Here is a 25,295-nt window from a genome sequence, read left to right as displayed (position 1 = left end):
TCCCTCTCACCAACCGTGAGCAGAGCTCCCAGCCCTCTGCATGGCCTGATCATCTTCTGGCCACACTGGTCCTGTCTGGAATGGACATCTTTAACACTGGGTTTTTAATTTGTCTTCTTGCCTTATGTAATCAGTATCACATGCCCTGTGATTCCTTCCTGTATTGAGTAACTTTTTTTTTTCTTTTATCATGTCTTTTCTTTATTTAAATATTTTTTTGGGTACAGAACACTGGTAACTGAACCGAAGGGCATTCTACCAATGAATTATACGCTCAGCCTTTTTATTGTTTTTTAATTTCAAAGCAGAGTCCCATTAAGTTGCTGAGAGGCTCCCTAAATTGCTGAAGTTGGCCTCAACTTGCAATCCTCCTGTCTCAACCTTCCAAGTACTGAGATTACAGGTGTGTGCCATCATCCCCACCTTTTTGAGGAAGAAAACCAAGTATTTTTTATATATTTATATTTTACATCAAGACACTATTAGGCTCTTAAGATTATCCCAAAATACATTTTGTGGTTAAGAAATGAAAAATTTTAAATCATTTTCTTGTTTTCTTTTTTAATTTTTTCTTTCTTTCTTTTTTTTTTTTTGGTGTTACTGGAATTTCTGGAAGCCCTTCTACCTCTGGGATACACTCCCACGGGCTACACTCCCAGACCTATTTTTTAACCTTTTCATTTGGAAACAGGGTCTCTTAAACCAGCAAGACTGGCTTCGAACCAGCGTGGGGATTACAAGCGTGCGCTACCATGCCCGGCTTTTTTTCTTCTTTTTATTTGTGCACTGTAGTCATATATTTAATGAGGTACAAGATGCTAGAGGCATACATACACACATCACTCAATTAGTCCTTCTCCAATTCCCACCCCATTCCCTTTCCCTCCTGCCTTCTCATGTTTTATTTAGTGATTGTCTTTAATGTGTTTGTGAATGTACATTAGTAAATTTCCCTCTTCCTTCCTCCCATCCCCCTCAGTGATGTTGCCTTATTTGCTCATCTGTGTTTTTTTCTTTGTCTAGAGTTCCTCCTATAGCCCCTTTTTTCTCTCACTTCCACATATTAGGAAGAGTATCCAATTGTTTTACTTTTTGTGACTGACTAGTCTCATTAAGCATAATGTTCTCCTGTTCAACCCATTTACCTGCAAATGAGGTTCTTTATGGCTGAGTAAAATTCCATTGTGTACATATTCCATATTTTTGTAATTCATTCATCTCTTGATGGACATCTTGGCTGATTCCATAGTTTGGCAATTGTGAATTGTGTGACTATAAACATAGATACATATGCATTAGTTTGTTATTTTGGTTTCCATTCTTTTGGGTAGATACCCAGAAGTGATTATTGCTGGATCCTATGGTAGGTTTGTTCACATTCTAGAAAGCATTTGTTGTTTTTTGTGTTTTTAATGATTGTCATTCTAATTGGAGTTAAGTGAAATCTCAGGGTAATTTTGATTTGCATCTTTCTGATTGTTAAATTAAGAAAAAAGTTTTATGCCTGGGATTGCATTAAACTGAAGAGTTTCTGTACAGCAAAGGAGACTGTCAAGAACCTCAATAGACAGCCAACAGGATGGGAGAATATTTTTGCCACCTACTCCACTGATAGAGGACTAATATCTAGAATGTATATAGAACTCAAGTAACTCACTACAAGAAAAAAAATTAAAACTGGGCAAGTGAAATAAATATATACTTCACAAAAGAAGAAATCTAAATGGCAAAAATGTATGAAAAAAATTTATAGTTTTATTGGTGTAGTGCAATTACACATTGTAGTGAGTGTCAAAGTAATACAAACACATATGCACATGGCATTTGGTGTGTTTCTCTCAGCATCCCACATCACTCCTCTTTTCTCCCCTCTCTGAACATGTTAATTAGATTGGTAGTGTTACCATCATATATAGGCATAGAATTAATTGAATTGTTTCCTTCCTCTTGTCAACTTCTACAAGATTATACAGGAAAGTGATATGATCAAAATTCAGAAACAACCCAGTCTATCTCTAAATCTATGCTGCACCTGTTACTCTAAGTTCTACCATCTTTCCATAGTGGAGAAGGTAGATGGGCCTAAAATGAGGACCTAGAGAGAAAAAATATTCCTGTTTTTGGTGGAAAAAGACAAAATAAATATGAATAAAACTGAGTATCATTCAGGGGTTTGCCATTATCACAAGATAAATCACAAGATGAATGACAAAATTTATCATTCTTTGAAACATTGTTCTACTCAATCCAACAGGTATCCAAAATGATCTGTCAGTGACTCAGTTTCCTATTTGCTAAAAGCATGTTTCCTAATAAAATTTCATTCCTCAGAAAATCTAGCATCCGGGCACAGAAACTGCCCTGATTTGGGAGTAAGGTTTAAAAGTTACTTTTTTTGTAAAAAGTAACCTTTAAAGGGTAAAAGTATCCAGATTTCATGACCTCTGTATTTAATTTACTTTTGACAAGCTGTTCCTGTAGTATGAAGTCACATGACAAAACCTTTGTAAGAATAAGCAATAGAAGTGGTTAATGAGAGTTAAACTGTTCTTCATGCAAATTTTAACCTTTCAAGCTTAAAATACTTTAACACTGATAAAAGCTGTTAAATAATAGTAAACATAAGAAGGAGGGAGGGGAGAGGGACTGGGATGGAAATTGGGAAAGGGGTAAATGAATGATGTGTGCCAGTATGTCTCTTTACCACCTTGTACTCCATTAAGATGTATGAGTGCAATGCGCCAATTAAAAAGGAAATATTTGGGTTTAAACACAAAAATAGGAAAAGAAGAAGAATCTTCTTTTGAAAACAAAACAATAGTTTATCTTAGAGAGAGAGTGAATAGGAACGGGCACAGGTACAAAAAATTATTCTGGGTGTTGAGAATATTCTGTACAGTCATTGCATAGTGCTGACACAGTGCGCCTACTTTAGACAAATTCACCTAACTCTACACTTGTAATTTTTTCACTTATTCATATTTTATGTCAAAAATATTTGACAATAGTGTTTACCTCTTGAGGAGGAAATAACATGTTATATCTGGCCAAGCTTTCTACAACAACATAAAATAATTTCAGATACTTTACCAAAATTGCACTTTTAAGAACATTGGAAATCACGATATACTATTGGAACTGATGAATTAAAATTCAAGAACAGAAAACCTTTGTAGATGCACTGGTTGATGATCTATAGTTGGGTTCTCTCCTTTCCTTCCTCTTCTTCCCCCTCTGACCTGCTCCCATTTGACCTGTAGGCTAAGGATTGAGTTTGACTCAAGCAGAGAGCTTCTGCAAGAAAAACAGAAATCAGTAATGTAATGTACTCAGTGGCCTCATAGACCTGGAGAGGAGAAACAAATCAAATATCAATCACACACAGAATTGGGTTGAAAATGTTCAATTCCAGGGCTGTCCAGAAACTGGGCATTATAAAGCTTTAGAAAGGCAGAACAAAGTCTCTTGAAGTTGTTGATGCCTTGAAAACAATGATCTTCAGGAGAAAGGCCCAGGCTTAAGTACATGGCAGATATTTTCCTCACGATCTTTATCAGAATATAAAGCTTCTTGAAACAGACATAATAAGTACTTCCTATAAAATTCTTGTGAGTTGAGAAAGTGGGTACTGACCAGCCTTCCTAAAATGTTGCTAGCCATGAAACTTCTCAATTTGTGAATGAACTGACATGATCAATCCCTCATAGTATCTGCCTAATGGGAAATCTTTCTAAAAGGAAGAAAATTGGTATAGAGCCTTGTCTTATTTATGCAAATGAATACTTTTTTTTCTCAGTAAGGCTTATTAACAAGAATTTTATTTATTTATTTATTTATTTATTTATTTATTTATTTATTTATTATTATTTTTTGGGGGGGTGGTACTGAGGTTCCTGGAAACCCTTCTACCTCCGGGCTACACTCCCAGACCTATTTTATACTTTTTTATTTGGAAACAGGGTCTCTTAGGCCAGTGTGGCTGGCTTCGAACCTGCGCCATTCTCCTGTCTCCGCCTCCCAAGCACAGGCAAGTGTGCACCACCGCACCCAGCTCTAACAAGAATTTTAGTTAGTGGAAAGTAAAGAGTTACGGAGATTACTTACTTTTATCCTTATTTCTAAATCAAGGCAGTTTATTTGCCTGACTGCAATGCTTTCTGAGGTATGAACTCTATATAAGGAAACAAGTCTTCAGTAAAAGAGAAAGCTGAACCATTGACTGATCATGGTGGACACATGTTGGATTGATTGGAATAATCCTTTGCAGAATATAAGACACATTTTGTCTTTTAATTATACACTCTGGAGTGTTCTCTTATCTACATATATATTCAGCCTATTTTTTTTAAACAGGTTCTCACAATGTTGTAGAGAACCTCATTAAATTGCTGAGGCTGGTCTCCAACCTGAAATCCATTGTTTCAACCTCCCAAGTACTGGGGTTACAAGCCTGCACCAACACACCTTGCTCTCACTTTCTCTTATCTTTTGCTTTCTTTGCTAAGAATATAATTGATTACAAAGACTGAAATTTTGTGTCTAATCAAATTATAACAGAGCTGAGAGGCTACAAACACACTTATGGTTTGCAAATATTTCTAGTTACATAAAAGTTACCTGGGCTATTTTTGGAAAAGGGAATGCAAGGACCAAATCCACAAGAGCTGAGAACAACTATTGCAATGGAAATGTCGAGGCTGTGGTTTCAAAATGGTCTAAATCTCAGTCTTGCCTTTGAGTAACTGTGTAGCTTTGTGACAAGTATTTAAAATCTCTAAACTCAATTTTTTCTTTTGTCAGAAGAATTTTAAAAATCTTCAACTTCCTCATGTAGATGCCATGAGGGTTAAATAAAAAAATATAAATATATAACACAGTATCTATCACTTAGCATATACTCAGTAAATGCTTATTGCTTCCCTATCATTTAGCCCCATTATTATTCTGGCAAATTTAAGCAGAAGCCTTTGAACTGGTCAAATCTGTGGAATAGCTACAAAGTAGGCAGAAAAATAAAATGTCACAAATGGGTCTCAAATGCTAGAAAGATGCTTTCTGAATTCTGACTCAATTTAGGGGTATGAAGGCTTAGAACATGAATATAATATCAGGCAGAAAATATACACAAAATCAGAACCAAGGTGAGACACATACTTTGGCTCTTAAGTTTCAAAAGTTTAAATAACTGCCTTGAGAAGCCAGGGTAATTGGAAGTAAATTTGACAGGAAGCCTGTGAAACAAGATTTTCCCCCTTTTTTAGGCAGGTATGTAAAAAAAAAAATCCCCTGTGGAAAACAACTGCCTCAAAACTTTATGGATTTCAGAATTCATCCAACACCTCTGACAGCTTCTGTGACATGCAGTATCTATTTGGGGCAAGAATGCTGGCTGGACCTTTTTCTTCTTTTAATTGCACAATCTCTCTCTCTCTCTCTCTCTCTTGCTCTTGTATTCTTTTCTCATAAGTGGTAGAAAAATTCTTATAAATTTTAACCAAATATCTTAGGGCTCTAGAAAAATTATTGTGAAAAGAAAAAAGATGAGCAATTAAAATCTAAAAAAACTATAAATTATTTGCACAAAGCAATACAATTTACATAACATTTCACATATTTAGTATCTGTCTCATTCAAATAATAAAACTTTCTCATTATATAGTTATTATAATCATCCTGTATGTTATAAATTTGAAAATTGAAACTTAAGTTCAGTATTTGCCAAATTGCTAAGTGATAAAGCTAGAATTCAACTCAGATTGTCCGCTATTTTCCTTTATTCATTAATTATTAATTGTTCTAGACATTTTTCTGATTTAACTTTTTAAATTTTTTATTTATTCATTGTAGTCACACATCTTAATGGAGCACAATATGGTAAAAGCATACATGCATATATCACTCAATTAGCCCTTTCTCATGTCTTACCCTATTCTCTGCCCCCTCCCTCCTTCTCATGTTTGACCTAATGACTGACTTTGATATGTTTATGAGTGTATATCAAAGTATTAGGTCTGTGGATAAATAATGTGCATTTTATTTTTAAAAATAACCTTAATGTATTATTCTTCATGGAACATACCTTTCTTGGTAATATCCCATGAGAAGTTATGCTTCTGTGAAAGACAGTAAATGCATTTAAATTAAAATTCAAAAGAGAGGTAATAAGCTAGGAAGATGAAAGGTGCTTCATGAACAAAAGGTCCTTGAAGATGAGATGTGTAGAATTAGCACAGCTAGAGGCTGATGGGGAAGCACCACAAGCAAAGCCTAGGATTAATATGGTGAAGTGTTTGTGAAAATGATCTGCCTTGATGATAAAAATACTAGTTGATACTAGATGATCATATCTTTTGTGGCAGAGATTACAGATTGGCCTAAAATAACAGTTATACCATGGAAAGTAGTAGAAATTTAATGTGACACAAGCATATGAGTAGTAACTCAAATTAGGAAATAAGGAAGAATATGGAATTGACATACAGCCTTTTATTTAGACATGCAAATAAGCTGAAAGGCTTTGTTTCATGTTTTTCATTTGTTTGTTTGATAATTTTTTTCTTTTTTTCAGGGAAATTACTGCCTCCTCCCTGGAAGTGGTAAACTAGATTGTTTCCTGAGTCATATGGTCAGCTGGAGTCAGAGGACAATATTAAGTTCCTGCTGTGACAACCCTTCCAGCACTTTTACCCACTTTTAGCTGGTCTCTTTTCCCATATCCATCCTGTGTTCTTTCACTGATAGAGATGAGATTCCATTTCAACCTTAGTACCCACTGTTTGCCAAGATCATGCCTTGCTATAACTGTAATCCTTAAACCACACTGGACCTTCCTCACGATTTGCAGGCCAATTAGTCTCCTCAGTATCAATCTTGTTATAAGGATAATAGCACTGAGGCCTTTCTTCACTTCCTAAATTACTGTGAGAAAGCAGTCTATGTTAGACAGAAGTTTGTGCTACAAAAATCCCAATGCTACTATATTAACATGTCTCGATGGGTGGTTGGGTTGTGAATAATAAGTAATGATAATTTTCATGCATCTTAACTTTCATAATGTACAGTTCAGTTTGACAGCTACATGTAATCCTTACAGAGGTAAAGGGACTTCTTATTTGTCTTTTATGTCCATTCATGTTCCATTTCTGACATATTTGTATTCCCCGAGTGTAAGTTTGAAAACATGTAGAAGCGGTGACTGGGGAATATGGCAACCAAGAGTAGCAATGCATATGAATACTGCTGACACTCAATCTCCAGTGTCCCAAATACAGAGCACTACAAAGCCAGATAGTACTATTTGTAGAGGAATAAGTACAATAAACACAAGTGGCAGAGAAAAAGAAGACTAAAAGACCAAACACAGAAAAAAAATCCTGCCCACCATAAGGTAGCAGGCACCAGCACCAGCATGATCTTCTTACATAGCACCACATACCAGAGACAAAAGGAAAACAAAAATTTGAAGGAGAAGCAGCAGACCTACAGGTTTTAAGTCAGCCTGTGCGAAGACATGCTACAGCTTATAGGAGCTAACCATGCCATCCAAGGACCCAGAGTTTGAGCTGAGCACCAGAAGAGAAATCTGCTACTCCCATGGTGTGCCACTGTAGCACCATGAGGCAGCTTAGCCCACCATGCCTTCCAGAGTCCCAGGCCGGTGAGCACCAAAATTGTATCTTCCTTTGTACATACCAACTCTCTTTTCACTATCCCTTTTCTATCATTCTTCTGCTTTTTAACTATCCCTTGTCTTGTATCAAACCCACTTTATATCATTATACCACAAACTCATTGGTTACTAGAACACTACTTTATTCATAGTATCTCTAATCTCTAGTATATACTACTTTACAAAACTCATACTTTCATTCTATTCAACTCTATCTGAGATTTTACCCTATTCTTCCATTTACTCCTGTGCTTCCCTCCTTCCTCAACCTTCACTGTTGAATACAATACAAACTGCCTTTGGATATACCAGCTGAAACCTAGAAACTGAGAGAAATGTATTAAAAGCAATAGAGGCAAATGTCAAATATCATGAAAAGGAGGAACAACAGATGAGCAATGAGCTCCTACAACTCCACAATTACAGAACCTGATAACACAAAATGGCAGAGATTTCTAGAAGGTCAAATCAGGATTCAACTGTAGAATTAATACAGGAATTTAAAAAAAATTAGAGAGAATCTGAAAGAAATAAAGGATGCAATAATTGAGGTAAAGGCACCTATTCAAATTATAAACAATTGCTTACACCACATGGAGAGTAGAATCTCGCTCCTAGGAGATATACACAGTTTATAACACAGAAAAAAAAAATTTGACAGCAGAAATAAGACATTGAAGAAATATGGCCCCATCTTAAAAGAGCTAACTTAAGAATAATTGCATAGAGGAAGGAAAAGAAGTTCCTAAGTATTTTTTTTATGAAAAATCCTGAGTGGAAGTGTTTTCTGAATTTCTTTTTCATTGGATTTATGGTTGGTGTACAGAAAAGATTCTGATTTTTTAAGATCGATTTTGTATCCAGATACTTTGCTGAATTTGTTGATCAGTTCTATAAGTCTTTTGGTTGAGTTTGCAGAAGACATGATACTATATTTAGAAAATAAACCATAAAGAAACAAAAAGAAGCAAGTTACAAAACCAGAGAATTCATGAAGTTGATCAGCGGGGCATCTCAGTAAAGAAGAAATAATATATCCAACAGAAGATAGAACACAAAATGACAGAAACAAACACCATATTTCAATAATAAATCTGAACATCAATGGACTTAACTCATCAATCAAAAGACATAGACTGGCAATGTAGATTAAAAAACATAATCCAAATATATGCTGTTTATAAGAAACTCACCTTACATCCAAGGATATTTAAAGACTGAAAACAAAAGGATATAAAAAGATGTATCATGCCAATGGAGAACAAAATGGACAGAGGTAACAACACTGATATCCAACGAAACAGACTTTAAGCTAAAGCACATCAGAAGAGACAAAGAAGGCACTTTATTTTATTAAAAACAATAAGCTGCCAAGAAGATATAATGATAGTAAATGTTTATGGCACAAATGTGGGTGCAGCCACATTTGTAAAACAAACCCTCCTGGAGATCATATCTCAAAAATACCCAAATAAAATAATATTGGGAGACTTCAACACACCTCTCACACCACTGGATTGAACTTCAAGGCAAATGATGAGTAAAACCTCTTCAGAACTAATGAAAACTATAAACCAAATGGACCTAATAGATATACACAGAATATTTTAACCAGAAACAACAGAATACATTTCTCTGCAGGCCATGGAACCTTCTCCAAAATAGATCACATCCTGGCCCACAAAGCAAGCACCAGCAAATTCAAAAGATGTAATATAATTTCCTGCATCTTTTCAGACCATAATGGAATAAAAGTAAAAATCAACATCAGGAAACCCAAAATAAACTTTAAATACATAGAGATTAAATGATACACTATTGAACGAACAATGGGTAAGATAAGAAATTAGGGGGAAAAGAAAGAAATTTATGGAAATAAATGAAAATAGAGAAACAGCTTACCAAAATCTATGGGACACTTTGAAGTCAGTGTTAAGAAGAAAGTTCATAGCATTAACAGCCCAAATAAGAAGAACAGAAAGTCACCAAGTAAACAACCTAATGACACAACTCAAGGACCTAGAAAGACTGCAACAGTCTAATCCCAAAGCCAGAAGAAGGCAGGAAACTATTGAAATAAGAGAAGAAATAAATAAAATATAGAACAAAATAAATTCAAAGAATCAAAAAAAAAACCCAAAAAGCTGGTTCTTTGTAAAGATTAATAGGATTGATAACCCCCTGGCCAACCTAACCAAAAAAAAAAAGAGAGAATCAACTCAAATTATTAAAATCAGAAATGAAAAAGGAGACATCACCACAGACAGTGGGAAAATTTAAAAGATTATCAGAGACTATTTTGAGAATTTATACTCCAACAGACTGTAAAACATAGAAGAAACTGATAAATTTTTAAGCATATATAATCTACCTAAACTGAATCAAGAGGACATAGCAAGCCTAAACCAACCAATAGCAAGCAAAGAAATAAAAACAGCAATAAAAATTCTGCCATGAAAGAAAAGCCCAGACCCTGGTGGGTTTCCAGCTGAATTCTACAAAACCTTCAGTGAAGAACTAATATCAATGCTTCATAACTTGTTCGGGGAAATGGAAAGAGATGTAATTCTTCAAAATTCTTTCTATGAGGCCAGTATTACATTAATCCCCAAACCAAATAAAGATACTTCATGAAAGGAAAATTATGGACCAATATCCTTAATGAACATATATGTAAAAATTCTAAACAAAATACTAGCTATATGCACTCAAAACCATATCAAGAGAATTGTACACCATGACCAGGTTGGTTTCATCCCAGAAAAGCAAGGCTGGTTCAACATATGCAAATCAATACATGTTATTCACCACATAAATAGGACTAAGAACAAAAACCACATGATCATAGCAATAGATGCTGAAAAGCATTCGACAAAATCTGACACCCACTTATGTCAAAAACACTGCAGAAAATTGGAATAGAAAGAACATATTTCAACATCATTAAGGCTATATACAATAAGCCCAAAGCCAACATCATATTGAATGGATAAAAACTGCAAGAATTCCCTTTAAAATAAGGAACAAGAATGCCCACTATCACCACTCCTTTTCAATATAGTCCTTGAGACTCTTGCCACAGCAATAAGACAAGAGAAGGAAATCAAAGGAATTCAAATAGGAAGAGAGGAATTAAAACTATCCTTATTTGCAGGTGATATGATTCTTTATCTAGAAGATCCAATGAACTCAACCAAAAGACTTCTGGAGCTGATTAACCAATTCAGCAAAGCTGCAGGATACAAAATCAACCTAAAGAAAGCAGTTGCTTTTCTTTATGTCAACAATGAATGCACAACGAAAGATATAAAGAAAACTATCCTATTTACTATCACCTCTAAACCAATAAAATACCTAGGAATAAACCTAACCAAAGAAAGATCTCTACAGAGAAAACTACAAAACATTAAAGAAAGAAATTGAAAGATAGAAAGATCTCCCATGCCCATGGATAGGCAGAATAAATATCATCAAAATGGCCATTCTGCCAAAAGTGATCTATAGATTCAATGCAATTCCCATTCAATACCAACAACATTTCTTAAAGACCTGGAAAAATCAGTTATGAATTTTGTATGGAGAAAGAAAAGACCCAGAATAGCCAAAGCAATTCTCAGCAACAAGAACCAGGCAGGAGGCATCACAATCCCAGACTTCAAATTATACTATAGAGCAATAGTAGTAAAAATAGCATGGTACTGGCACAACAATAGGCAGACTGACCAGTGGACACAATAGAAGATACATAAACAAACCCACACATATATAGTCAATTGATCTTTGACAAAGGGGCCAAACTCATATGCTGGAGCAAAGACAGCATTTTCAACAAATGGTGCTAGGAGAACTGGCTATCCATTTGTATTAAGTCAGATCTGAATCCTTACCTCTCACCATGCACAGGAATCAACCTGAGATTGAGGGAAAATCTCAGCAAAGCTGGAATAGAAAATTAGAAGAGGAAGAAGGCTGAGGTTAATTAATGGAGGAGCTACATCTGAATATGTGTTAAAGTATGAATATAACATGGTTAACCTGGTCAGTCATTGTTGGGAGTGGTAGAAGGGGAACTGAGGGGGAAGAGAGGGCACCAAATACAATCTAAATTTATACCATTTTCAACATGTTCCACACATAAATAAAATAAAATATGAAAAATTGAAATAAATCTAACCAAGTGGGTATAAGAGATTTACAATGAAAATTATAAAACAGTAAAGAAAAGATTGAATATATAAGATGGGAAGATGTCCCATGCTGTGTTATTTTGTCTCTATAATTGTATTGTTACATTTTAATTATGATTCAATAATGATACTCTTTTTTATGCATGATTATATTCTTGAACACATGTTTTGGATATGGGCTAAGTTTTTATAACAGAAACTCATAAAAGTCAATATTTTATGTGAAATCTACCTAATAAAATGGAAAAAGTGTGGCTAGATATGACATCTCAAAGTACACTGCTGTAAGAAATGAAGTGGGTGAAGCAGTAACCTAAAGGTATTGCATAATTGAAACCAAGCCCTAAATTGGGAGTTCAAGATGGTGGGTGTCAGAGAGAAACTGATTTTAATTTATCTCCATCTTACTACCTCTCAAAGGTAAGCTAGGTGAAGAAAGACTTGTCAAGACTTTTCAAGAATATTAAATAATGTTAAAACAGGATAATATGCTATAATTTATGAACTTGGTCTTGTTTTTATGTATCGGGTTTGGGTATAATTACATATATATTACATATAACACATACATACATATATATATATATATATACACATATGTCTGTTTTTATTGTATATATAATATTTTATATGTCAAATCACCAGATTGATTGTCGGTATTTTGACAAAATAATCACATATTTTGTTTTATTGAATTAAATTTACCATCACTTGTTTGATCCCTTACCCTGATCATTAGGCAACATAGAAAGCATAACTATTATAACATAAAAATAACATCTAAAAATGTTCCTCCAATTAAACAGTACAAATTGTAGTAACCTTGTGTCCTCAGGAGTTTCAAACTATTCTAAAAAATGTACTAATTAGATACTCATTATTTGTTGACTACTGAATGAGTATTTTAAAAAATCATCACATATTTGCACAATCCTTTAAACTTCAAAGGCTTAATTTTACTTGATCATCACAAGATCCTTTATAAAAAAGACTTATTATTTTACAAAAAAGTGAAGTTCAGATATGTGAACAATAGTAAAGACCAAATTTATTTATTGATTTTCAAGTCTTAAAGCTTTGCCTTGTGGACCACAAATTAATTCTAAATGTGATTGACTTGGGAAACCAGATGAGAAACATTACTTTAAAGTCACCCTGTTTTGCGAAGGGATGTGTCATTAATACCATTTTCAGCCTTCATTTGAAGCAAAAAAGGTTTGTCACACATGGACTTTCTTTTGATGAGTATATCTTTGAGCTTGACGATTTTGTAATGGATTTGGAGATTATTCACCTGGTCTTGGTAGAAATTAATGTCACTATAAGTTATGCTGTTTGCAAGTGTGAGAGTAAGAAGTGAGTACAGGTTCTGACATGTACTTGGCACCACTCTGCTATGCCATCATCCTTTAAAGAAGATGCATGTTGTAAAAGATATTTCTTACCTAAGCTATATGATATATTCTTGTTTCTATATTATTATGGCATTTCATAGGTAATTGAATAAAAAATCCTAGCACAATAGTTGCTTTTGGGGAATGAGATGAAGTACAAACTATAAATAAATCTAGCCGGGCATGGTGGCGCACGCTTGTAATCCCTGCGCTTGGGAGGCGGAGACAGGAGGATCTCACAGGTTCAAAGCCAGCCACGCTGGCTTAAGAGACCCTGTTTCCAAAAATAAAAAAAAAAATAGGTCTAGGAGTATAGCCCGGAGGTAGAAGGGCTTCCAGGAACCCCAGTACCACCAAAAAATAAAAATAAAACTAAAAAATAAATAAATAAAGAGTAGGAGTTTTCTATAAGACCAACTCAATAAAAAAAATCTTGGGTAAACACAAACTATCAAATGAGGTTCTCTGTCAGAAGTAGTAGGCAAAAATCTTCTCCCATTCTGGAGGCTCTGTTGAGGTTCTTGGTAGTTACCTTTTCTGTACAGAAGCTCTTCAGTTTAATGCAATCCCACATTTTGATCCACCTTTTAGTTTCTTGTGCCATTGGAGTCTTGTTGAGAAAGTTTTACCTGTTCTTATGTGTTAAAATGTTGGACCTATGCCCCCTTCAAGCAGCAGTAAAGTCTCTGGTCTGATTTCTAAGTCTTGGAACCATCTTGAATTGACTCTTTTGCAGAGTGAGAAATTGGGGCTTATTTCCACTTGTTTACATACAGTTAAACAGTTTTGCCAACATCATTGATTGAAGAGTTGCCGCTTTCAAGCACGACACCGGAGACGATCTTCTTCGGACTCTTTATTATCCCAGGCTCTTACATACTCTTCTCCTCTCCGCTCCCCGCTCCCCGCTTATATATCCCAAGCAGCCAATCAGCCTCAGATCACTCGCTCCATGCAAAATTAGCTCATTTGTTACAAACAGTGGTATGTTGTGTTCCCGTGCGCCCCATGCTCCGGTTACCGGACTTCCTGAAAGTTATTTACTGCTTAATGGGCCTCACAGAGCTTCCACTCGGCGCTATTTTTAGGTCTTCGAGCTAGCAGGCAATGGGTGGGGCTCATCACAGTTCCCCCTTTTTGTTTTTAAGCAGAAGAGGATAGAGGACTCAACCCCTGCTATAGTTTATGCAATTATTTGCCACCACCTTTTTTGCAGGGACGGGCGAGCAATACAGTGGTAACCCGTATGCAGCTGAGCATATCCTCCTTGGGATGCACCCTCCCGGGGTCCCAAGTGCAGTCCTTGCTGACATTCTGCTTTATGATTTTTCCATTGCGGCTAGCCAAACAGTAGGCGATTGTCCTGCTTCAACCGCCATGAAAGCCTGAGCTAGGAGCATCTGATCCTTGGCCCTCTGCAGAAATAAACGTCTCAGGCAACAGAGACATAGAATGCACAGGAAAACAAAACAAAATCCCAATGCTCCCAACCCGGCCCATTCTTTTAGATGGAATGCTGCCTTCTGGATCCGGGACGCCAGCGTTTGGGCCACTTTGGGGTCGATTCGGGTGGTGTTGACCTTGATGATTTCAGCACGTAATTGTTCGGTGAGTTTATCAAACTCCCAGCTCCAGTTGCCTGTAAGATGTTGGGAAAGCTCCCGAGAAGTTCTAGAGATGCATTTGTAGTAAAATTTCTAGGGAAGGTCTGGGAGGAGCAACTCAATGGTAATGGAAATGGAAAAGCTGTAAAAATACCCCATTGTTGCTCACTCCATACTGGTTTTGTCCAGATCAGCATGGTGATCAGGTGTATCCATCCCTGAGGCGCCATCTTGCGATATTATTTGAAGAGTCAGTCTCTCTGGGATCCAAATCGGATCGGTTCCGTCCTGTGGGAAAACACAAACAGAGCCTCTGGCCCATGTGAGTACCGGATCAGGTCCCTTCCATTTTCCGGTGAGGACATCTTTCCATTTTACCATATCATGGGGAATACTAGAAGGACAAAAATGGCGATCTGCGGCCGATTTGCCATTAATATCTAAATTTAAAAAATTTAAAGTAAAAAGTGCCAAAGATAATCGCTGCCTTGGTTTCAGATTCTCACCTATTCCCCCTTTTTGTTTTATTAGACATTCTTTTATTGTGCGATGGGCGCGTTCAACAATGCCCTGTCCTTGAGGATTATATGGAAGGCCATGTTTTAATGTTACGCCCATCTGTTTACAGAAAGACTGAAATTTTTGTGAGGTATAAGCCGGACCATTATCAGTTTTTATTTCTTTTGGCACATTCCATGCTGCCCAAGCTTCAAGACAATGAGCGATAACGTCACGAGCTTTTTCCCCTGTGTGAGTAGAAGCATATATAATTCCAGAAACAGTATCAACAGAAACATGTACATACTTAACAGAGCCAAATTCAGGTATATGGGTCACATCCATTTGCCATAAATGTAAGGGGAGCAACCCACGTGGGCAAACACCAACATTAGAAGAGGGGATAAAGGGTGCACAAGTACCACAGGCCTTGATGATGTCACGGGCTTGACAACGAGGAATTTTAAATTTAATCTGTAAAGTTTTAGCATTTACATGAAACTGGCGATGAAAATCTTGTGCCCGTTGAAGTGGGGTGAGAGAGAAAATCATGGGCATCTTCGTAAGCTTATCTACATAATCATTACCTTGGGCAACAGGCCCTGGTAAGCCTGTATGTGCCCTAATATGTTGTACATAAAAGGGATTTTTCCTCATCAAAATTAAATGTTGAATTTTAGATGCCAAGTAGTGGATGGGCGTATGTGTTGATATTTGCCCCGCACATTCAAGGGACTTTATCATCTCTACAGCATAGGAGGAGTCCGATAACAAATTAAAGGAAGAATCATATCTCTCAAACACTTCTAGTATAATATTTAGTTCAACTAGCTGAGGTGATATATGCTGATATTGAACAACTATGGGTTTTTGTCCTTCTATCATAAAAGCTCCAAGGCCAGATTTTGATCCATCAGTAAAAATATTGATAGCGAAGGGTATAGGTGTTCTTCTGGTTATGGTTGGAAAGATAATAGGATGTTGAGTTGCAAAATGTAATATAGGATCTTTAGGTAAGTGATTATCTATCTCTCCATTAAACACACATCGTAATATAGCCCAATCATCCAGGGAGGTTTGTAAAATTAATATTTGGTGTTTACTATAGGGAACAATAAGCTTATTAGGGGTTTGGCCAAAATGTTGAATACATTGCTGTATGGCAAGAACAGCAACCTTTGCCACCATAGAGGGATAATACTCAATAACCTTTTGAGGAGATAGTTTAGGATGAATCCATAATAGAGGTCCTTGTTGCCATAAGACCCCAGTGGGTTGGAGCTCAGTAGCCAGTATGCATGCCCAAATAGAATCCCTCGGTGAAATGCGCTTAAGGGAAGCCTTAGTTAAAGCTTGTTCTACCAAACTTAAGGCTTCCCGGGCTTCAGCAGTCAGCATTCTAGGAGAGGTTAAGGAAGAATCTCCTTTGAGGATATCATATAAAGGTTTTAGCATAAAATTTGGGATTCCTAAAGCAGGACGTATCCAATTAATATCTCCTAATAACTTTTGAAAATCATTTAAAGTGTGTAACTGGTCTGTACAAATGGTGACCTTTTGAGGCGTGACAAAATTGGGATAAAGAATATTTCCCAAAAAATGGGTGACGGTGCCCTTTTGAACCTTTTCAGATGCTATAACTAAACCCTTTTCCTCAAGGGCTTTAACAAGCACACAATACGCTTCATCCAGTACCTTTTCATTTTCACAGGCTAATAGGATATCATCCATATAATGGAGACAACGCAATGGAGGGAATTTATCCCTAACAGGTTGTAAGGCAGCATCCACATATAGTTGACAAAGAGTGGGGCTATTCGCCATACCCTGGGGGAGCACTCTCCACTCATATCTCTGGTCAATTTGCTCTTGGTTTAGGGATGGCACAGTAAAAGCAAAACGTGGGGTATCTAGAGGATTTAATGGTATAGAGAAAAAGCAATCTTTTATATCAATCACTATAATTGGCCAGAATTTTGGAATAGTTGAGAGAAGGGGGAGTCCACGTTGGACTGGTCCCATAACTTGCATTTTTTCATTTATGGCTCGGAGATCATGTAATAGTCTCCATTTTCCTGATTTTTTCTTTATTACAAATATAGGGGTATTCCAGGGTGATGTGGATGATTGGATATGTCCTAATTTTAGTTGTTCTTTTACTAACTCTTTTGCTGCTTCCAATTTTTCACGGGGGAGAGGCCACTGGGAAACCCATACTGGATCCCCCGTCTTCCAAGTGATGGGAATTGCCTCCCCAGTGGCTACTCCACAAAACCCAATCCCTGTTTAGTGTTTTGTCCTTCAGTGGGGACAGGGCTCCTCCGTCCCTGTAGGTTTCGCCCTAATCCAAATGATGGATGAAAACCTTGCTTGTTAAACATACGTAGCGCCTGGGGAGAATATTCATTATGTAATCGGAATCCCATGTCCAGAAGTAGATCTCGACCCCACAAGGAGACCGGAATTTCCAGCATATAGGGTGTAAAGGTCCCAGAATGTTTTTCTTGGTCCTCCCAATGAAGGGGTCTAGCACTAATATCAGGTGTTTTAATGTATCCTAATCCTCTAAGCTGTGTGTCAGCCTTTTTTATGGGCCAGGCGGGGGGCCAATCCTTAGAAGCAATTACACTAGTATCTGCCCCTGTATCAAGCAATCCTAGAATCGGCTTTCCCTCCACTTTCAAAGTAATTAAAGGTCGTTTTCCCATATCAAAGGCGAGAGATATTATATTAGTACCAGAGGACCCAAACCCTTTTTCTCCTCGCTGTTCCTTTTTTGAAGGGAAGAGAGAATGTAGACTAGGTAATAATAACAGCTGCGCTATCCGATCACCAGGAGAGATGGCAACAATTCCTCTGGGGGCGGAGACCATAACCTTTATAACGCCCTCATAATCTTGGTCAATAACTCCAGGATGAGTTATTAGGCCTTTCATGGTGGATGATGATCGCCCCAAAACTATGCCCACCGTTTCTGGGGGTAATGGCCCTGACATATCAGTCGACATAATTTGAATTCCCATTCGAGGGGTTAATACCAGCCAGGTGGTGGCACAGAGGTCCAATCCCGCTGAACCGGGAGTGGCTCTCCGGATTCCTTGGGCGGTTGGAGATTGGGCCATTGGGGTGTTTGGTGTGTCTCTATAGCATTGTACATTTGTTGGCCCCCATACTTGTAAGGGCCCTGGGGATGGGGGCCCCGTTTCCCATTTTTTGACAGCGGGCGACCCTGTCCCGACTGATCATGGGACGGTAGGATATTGCCGTCAATATCCTTAACGGACCGGCACTCTGAGGCGGGATGTCTGCCTTTTCTACATCTCTTACATAGGTCTGGTGGGCTCTTTTGAGAGAGAGAGCCTTGTTTTGGGCAGTCTCTTTTTAAATGCCCTGCCGCCCCACATGAAAAGCAATTTCCTAGTCGGGTGTTGTTATTGCCCTTTTGCCTGCCAGATGCTTGCATGATAGCCGCAGCGAGCCCCGAGTTGGTTAAAGGTCCGCCGAGTTCTCTACATAACTTCATCCATACTTCTAAACCTTTACTTTTATATGGATTTATAGCTTGTTTGTATTCAGTATTACATTGTTCGAAAATAAGCTGTTTAACAAGTGGCATGGCTGCATCGACATCCCCGAATATTCGTCCAGCAGCTTCTACCATCCTAGCCACAAAATCAGAAAAAGGCTCAGTGGGACCTTGAATTATCTTAGTAAGATTGCCTGACACCTCCCCTTTATTAGGCAAACTTTTCCATGCCCTGGTGGCCAAATTGTTTATCTGATCATACACTTGTTGAGGGTAACAGGTCTGGTTGTTAGCAAATTGTCCCTGTCCCAAAAGCATATCCAAATTCCAGGCAGGTTGTCCTGCGGCCTGATTCACCGCTGCTTGCTCTGCTGCGAACTCAATAAGGAAAGCCTTCCAATCTAAATACTGTCCTGGGGTCAAAGCCGCTCGGGCCAAGTTCTGCCAATCTCCAGGGGTCATGGCATACCTGTAAATGCTTTCTAAGGTGGCTACGGTGTATGCAGCATTGGTACCATAAGTCCGCATGGACTCAGCAATATGTTTTACAAGCTTATAATCTAAAGGCTCATGATACCGAGGTCCTCCTCCTTGTGGTTGAAACACGGGGAAAGCCTGTCTGGATAGTAACATTTCCGGCTCACGCCATACCTTTTCATTAAAGGAGCGGCCTCCGCTTTGTCCTGGAGCTGAGGGATTATAGGGCGGAGGAACAGAGCCCTGCGAGGGGCCCGTAGCTAGGGTTAATCTGCTGACTTCCTCCTCTATTGCCGCAAGTTCCTCGTCCGAGTCCCCCTCCCCTTCAGAGCCTAGTTCACTAGCTGGGTGAGAGGAAGTGGACCGTTCCTCTTTTAACAGATCAAGTGCCACTTGTCCCTTTTGCACTAGCGGTTTGTAGTATTTCTGCTCCAAACATGCCCTGACGAGGCGCCACAAAGGATAAGTTCCTCCCGTGACTTGATTGTTTTTCTCTGCCCTTTTAATATCCTTCCCTAACTTATCCCAACTTGCCAGGGTCAAGTTTCCTGATACTGCAAACCAAGGGGCCACCTCATCCACTTGGCTCAAAAAACCCTGAATAGTCTTATCCCTAAGTTTTAACCCCTTTCCGTTTAATAAGGCTTTTAAAGCCTTTTGTATTGGATGAGATGGATTATTTCCCATACCTATTCAGCCTCAGGTCCAGCCTGAGAGTATACTACCCTATAAATCCTCCCCTCAAAGGAGCTCCCCTTCGTCCTCAAACGGAGTTGGGAAAGAACAATCTTATGATCCTCTACTTTGTAGAGCCTCCCTCTTCACAGGAGAACTTACCAGCCGGCTGCCCTGGAAAGTCCAAAGTTCTGACCGTCTCGTTGAGAGAGATTCCCCGTACGGGCCACCACTTGCCGCTTTCAAGCACGACACCGGAGACGATCTTCTTCGGACTCTTTATTATCCCAGGCTCTTACATACTCTTCTCCTCTCCGCTCCCCGCTCCCCGCTTATATATCCCAAGCAGCCAATCAGCCTCAGATCACTCGCTCCATGCAAAATTAGCTCATTTGTTACAAACAGTGGTATGTTGTGTTCCCGTGCGCCCCATGCTCCGGTTACCGGACTTCCTGAAAGTTATTTACTGCTTAATGGGCCTCACAGAGCTTCCACTCGGCGCTATTTTTAGGTCTTCGAGCTAGCAGGCAATGGGTGGGGCTCATCACAAAGAGTCTTCTTTTTTCCAATGTATGTTTTTGACCACTTTGATAAAAAGCAATTTGAATTAAGTGTGTGGGTTTGTTTCTAAGTCTTCTATTCTCCTTTATTTGGTCTATGTATCTGTTTTTTGTGCCATACTATGCTATTTTATTGCTATGGCTTTGTAGTATAGTTTTAACTTATGTATTGTGATGATTCCTGAGTGGTTCTTGTTGCTGAGAAATATTTTGGCTATTCTGTTTTTTTTGTTGTTCCAAATGAATTTAAGGACTGATTTTTCTATGTCTGTGAGGAATGATGTTGCTAATTTAATGAGTATTGCATTGAATCTTTATATCCGTTTTGGAAAACTGGCCATTTTTATGATATTTATTCTGCCTATCCAAGAACATGAAAGATCTTTTCATCTCCTAAGGTCTTTTTTTTCTTTTTATTTCAGTGTTTTATAATTTTCTTTGTAGAGTTCTTTTATTTCCTGGGTTAGATTTATTTCTAAATATTTAATATTTTTGTAAAATATCCTGAGTGAAAGTATTTTCTGGAATTCATTTTAGAGACTTTATGTTTGGCATACAGTAAAGCTTCTAATTTTTTTTTTTTTTTTTTTTGGTGGTACTAGGGGTGGAACCCAGAGGCTTTCTACCTCTGGGCTATACTCCAAGACCTATTTTTATATTTTATTTGGAAACAGGGGGTCTCACTAAGTTGCTGAGAGCCTCACTAAGTAGCTGAGGCTGGGTTTTAATTTGTGGGATCCTCCTGTCTCAGCCTCCCAAGTACTGGAATTAAAAGCATGTGCCACCACTTCCACCAAGCTTCTAATTTTTTAAGATTGATTTTGCATCTAGACACTTTTCTGAAATTGTCCATTAGTTATATAAGCTTTTTAGTTGAATTTCTTGGGTCTTCTAAGTACTGTTTGAAAATAGAGATATTTTAGTTCTTCTTTTTCTATTTGTACTCATTTGATTTCCTTCTATTGCTTTATTTCTAAAGCTAGAGTATCAAATATTATTTTGAAAAGAAATGGTGCTAATAAACATCCTTGTTTCTGGTTTTAGAAAAAATTCTTCCAGTTTTCCCATTTAATATGATGTTGGCTGTGAGCCTATTGTATATTGCCCTTATGAAGCTGAACTATGTTTCTTCTATTTCAAATTTCTATAGTGCTTTTAGCATAAATAGGTATTGGACTTTGTCAGATATTTTTTCAGTATCTATTGAAATGACCATGTGATTTTTTTCTTTGGTTCTGTTTCTGTGATGAATTATATGGATTGTTTTTCATATATTTAGCCAATCTTACATCCCTGGAATGAACCATAATTTGTCATGAAGTATGATTTTATTAATATGGTTTTAAATGCATGATGCTAAAATTTTGTTTAGCAGTTTTGCATCTAAGTTCTTAAATAATATAGGCCTATTTTTTTCTTTCTTTGAGCTGTCTTTATTTGGTTTGGGTATTTATGTGATGTTGGCTTTATAGAATATATTTGGGGAAGTCATATTTTTATTTTACTGAAAAGATTAAGGAGTAATGGGACTAGCTCTTCAATAAAGGTTTTATAAAATTCACTTGGGAAACCATCTGGTCTTGTGCTTTCGTTTGATTGTAGGCTCTTTATTGCTAATTCAATTTCTTTGCTTGCTATTGGCCAATATAAATTTTTTTATATCTTCTTTACTCCATTTAGGAAAGTTGTACATATCTAGAAATTTGTAATTTTCTTCTATATTTTTTCATTTTGTTGGAATATAGTTTTTCAGATGAGTTTCTGAAAATCCTGTATATTTCCACACTACTGAAGGTAATACCTTTTTTTTTTAATCTCCTATTTTAGTAAGTTGGATTTGTTCTCTCTTTTGGTTAGATGGCTAGAGGTTTATTTATTTTCTATATTTTTTTTATTCTCGAATTTATTGGCTTCTGCTTTTATTTCAAGAATTCCCTGACTTCTACTGGCTTTGGGATTAGACTGCTCCTGTTTTCAAAAATTTGAGGTGTGACATTAGGCTATTTATATGGTGATGTTCTGGTTTTTTTTTTTTTAATGTTGGCACTCAGTCCTATAAATTTTTCTCTTAATAACTCTTTCAAAGTGTCCTAGATTTTTTTCATATTTTGTGCCTCTATTTTTATTTCTTTCCAGAAATTTCTAACTTCATTTCTTACTTTTTTATGACCCATTCCTTGTTCAGAAATGTGGTGTTCAGTCTCCACCTGTTATGTGCTTATTCTGGATCTTATTATAGTTGATTTCTAGTTTCATTCCATGGTGGTCTATAAAGTTGCATGGGAGTGTATTACATTTTTTTTTAATTTGCTAGTGCTCACTTTGTGGCCCAGGATGTGGTCTATTTTGGACAAGGTTCCATGAACAGTTGAGAAAAATGTGAACTCTGCTATAGTTGGGTAGAATATTATGTGTCTAATACATAAGCATTATGTATTAGACACACAAATAATATATTTTTTATGGTGTCCTTTATGTCTGAGGCATTTTTACTGACCTTTTGTCTAAAAGATCAGTCTAGGAGTATCAGAGGAGTGTTGAAGTCTCCCAGTACTATTTTATTGGACTTTATGTTTGACTTAATGTCACAAAGAATTTGTTTTATGAAAGTGGCTGCACCTATGTTTGGGGCATAAATGTTGACTATCATTATTTCCTCTTGCTGAATTGTTCATTTTGCAAGTAAAAATTTACCTTAGGATAAAAATATATCATAAGAGAAAATTATCTTATGGTAAGCTTGGGCTTGAAGTCTAATTTCTCTGATATCATAGTTGCTATTCCAGTTTTTCTTTGAGTTCTACTGGCATGGAATATTTTGTGTTAACCCTTTTCCTTTAGTTTGTGACTATCTTTACTTGTAAGGTGTGCTTCATGCAGGCAGCATACAGATGGATTCTGGTTTTTAATCAATTCTGCCAACTTATGTCTTTTTACTGGGGAGTTGAGGCTTATATTCACCATAATTATTTTTCATTTTGCTTATTTTTATTTAATTTTTTGGTTTTAAAGATTAAATTTCAAAAGTTACCATATCAAGCAGTTATACATGAATAAAGCTTTTAGGATGAAGTTGTAAAATGAATTTTTTATTTTTTAATATTTTTAACATTTTATTGGTGCATTTCAGTCATACATGTTAGTGGAGAACAAGACGGTGGAGGCATACATGCATACAAAACCCAATTAGCCCTTACCCAATTCCCTCCTCATTTCCTCCCCCCTCTTTCTCATGTTTGGCTTGGTGATTGACTTTGATTTTTTTGTTAACATTAACAAATATTAGAGAGTTTCCCTCTTTCTCCTCCCATCCCCTCAGGCCACCTTATTTGCTCATCTATAATATTCCCTTCTTCATATAGAATTCCTTCTATAACCCATTTTCTTCCTAGCTTTCACGTATTAGGGAGAGCATCCTATACTTATTTTTTGTGACTGACTAATTTCACTTAGCATAATGTTCTCCAGTTCCATCCATTTCCCTGTATATAAATGCATGAAAAAAATGTTCAACATCATTAGAAATCAGAGAGATGCAAATCAAAACTACCTTGAGATTTCACCTAACTCCAATGAGAATGTCAATCATTCAAAACACAAACAACAACAAATGCTAGTAAGGATGTGGAGAAGTTGGAACTCTACTACTTTGTTGGTGAGACTGCAAATTATTGCAACCACTTTAGAAAACAACATGGAGGATCCTCAAAAGAATGGGAGCAAACAATACCAATTATGGGTATCTACCCAGAAAATAGAAATCAAACTACCAAACTAATGTTTGTATGTCTATGTTCATAGTTTCACAATTCACAATTGCCAAATTATGGAACCAGCCAAGATGTCCGTAAACAAATGAGTGGACTACAAAACTATGGGATACATACATGAATGAAATTTTACTCAGCCATAAAGAAATCGCCGTAATTATTGAGAGATGATTTTTTTAATTTCTAACATTTTGAGTTTTAACTTCTGTTTGAGGTAGTGTTTGTCCTTATTTGCTTAGTTGTTTGTTTTAGTGAAATTGTTGTTTCCCTGGTTCTGGCATTACTTACTTACTTCTTCTTTGCAGTTAATTTCTTTGAGTATTTTCTCTAGTGCTTGGTTGAAAGACATAAATTCTTTCAGCTTCTTTTTGTAATGGACGATTTCTATTCTCCAGTCAAATTTGAGAGGTAGCTTTACTGAGTAGAAAAATTTTCAGGGGGACTTCCTGCTCGGGACCCCCTCCCCTTTTGGGGAGCTGTTCTCTCTCTCTCTCTCTCTCTCTCTCTCTCTCTCTCTCTCTCTCTCGCAGGTCATGTTGGCCCTGAGAGAAGGCAGAGTGCATCTGAGGGCACGTGGCTTGGGCAACTCTCGAGTAGTGACCTGAAGGCCTCTGCTGGACATCATGGCTGACCAGGCCCCTAGGGGTGACCTGTACCTCTTTTCTGGCAGATCGCGTGGACTCTGGGAGAAAGTAGTTTGCAACTGATGGGCACTTGGCTCGGGCGACACTCGGGTAGTGACCCTGAAGGCAGCTACTGGACCCCGGAGTTCCCACCGCCCCTATGGGGTGTTCGGCCACTTTTCTCTATTCCCTCCTGGCAGATCACGTGGACTCTGGAAGAAAGCAGCCTGCACCTGAAGGCAATTCGGCTTTGGCTACTCTCAAGTATTGTCCTGAAGGCAGCTGCTGGACCCAGAGTTCCAGCCCCTTTGG

The sequence above is a fragment of the Muscardinus avellanarius genome (genome assembly GCF_963383645.1).
Source record: "Muscardinus avellanarius genome assembly, chromosome: 1".
In the NCBI taxonomy this organism is placed as follows: Eukaryota; Metazoa; Chordata; class Mammalia; order Rodentia; family Gliridae; genus Muscardinus; species Muscardinus avellanarius.
Note: the sequence above shows the minus strand (reverse complement) of the source record.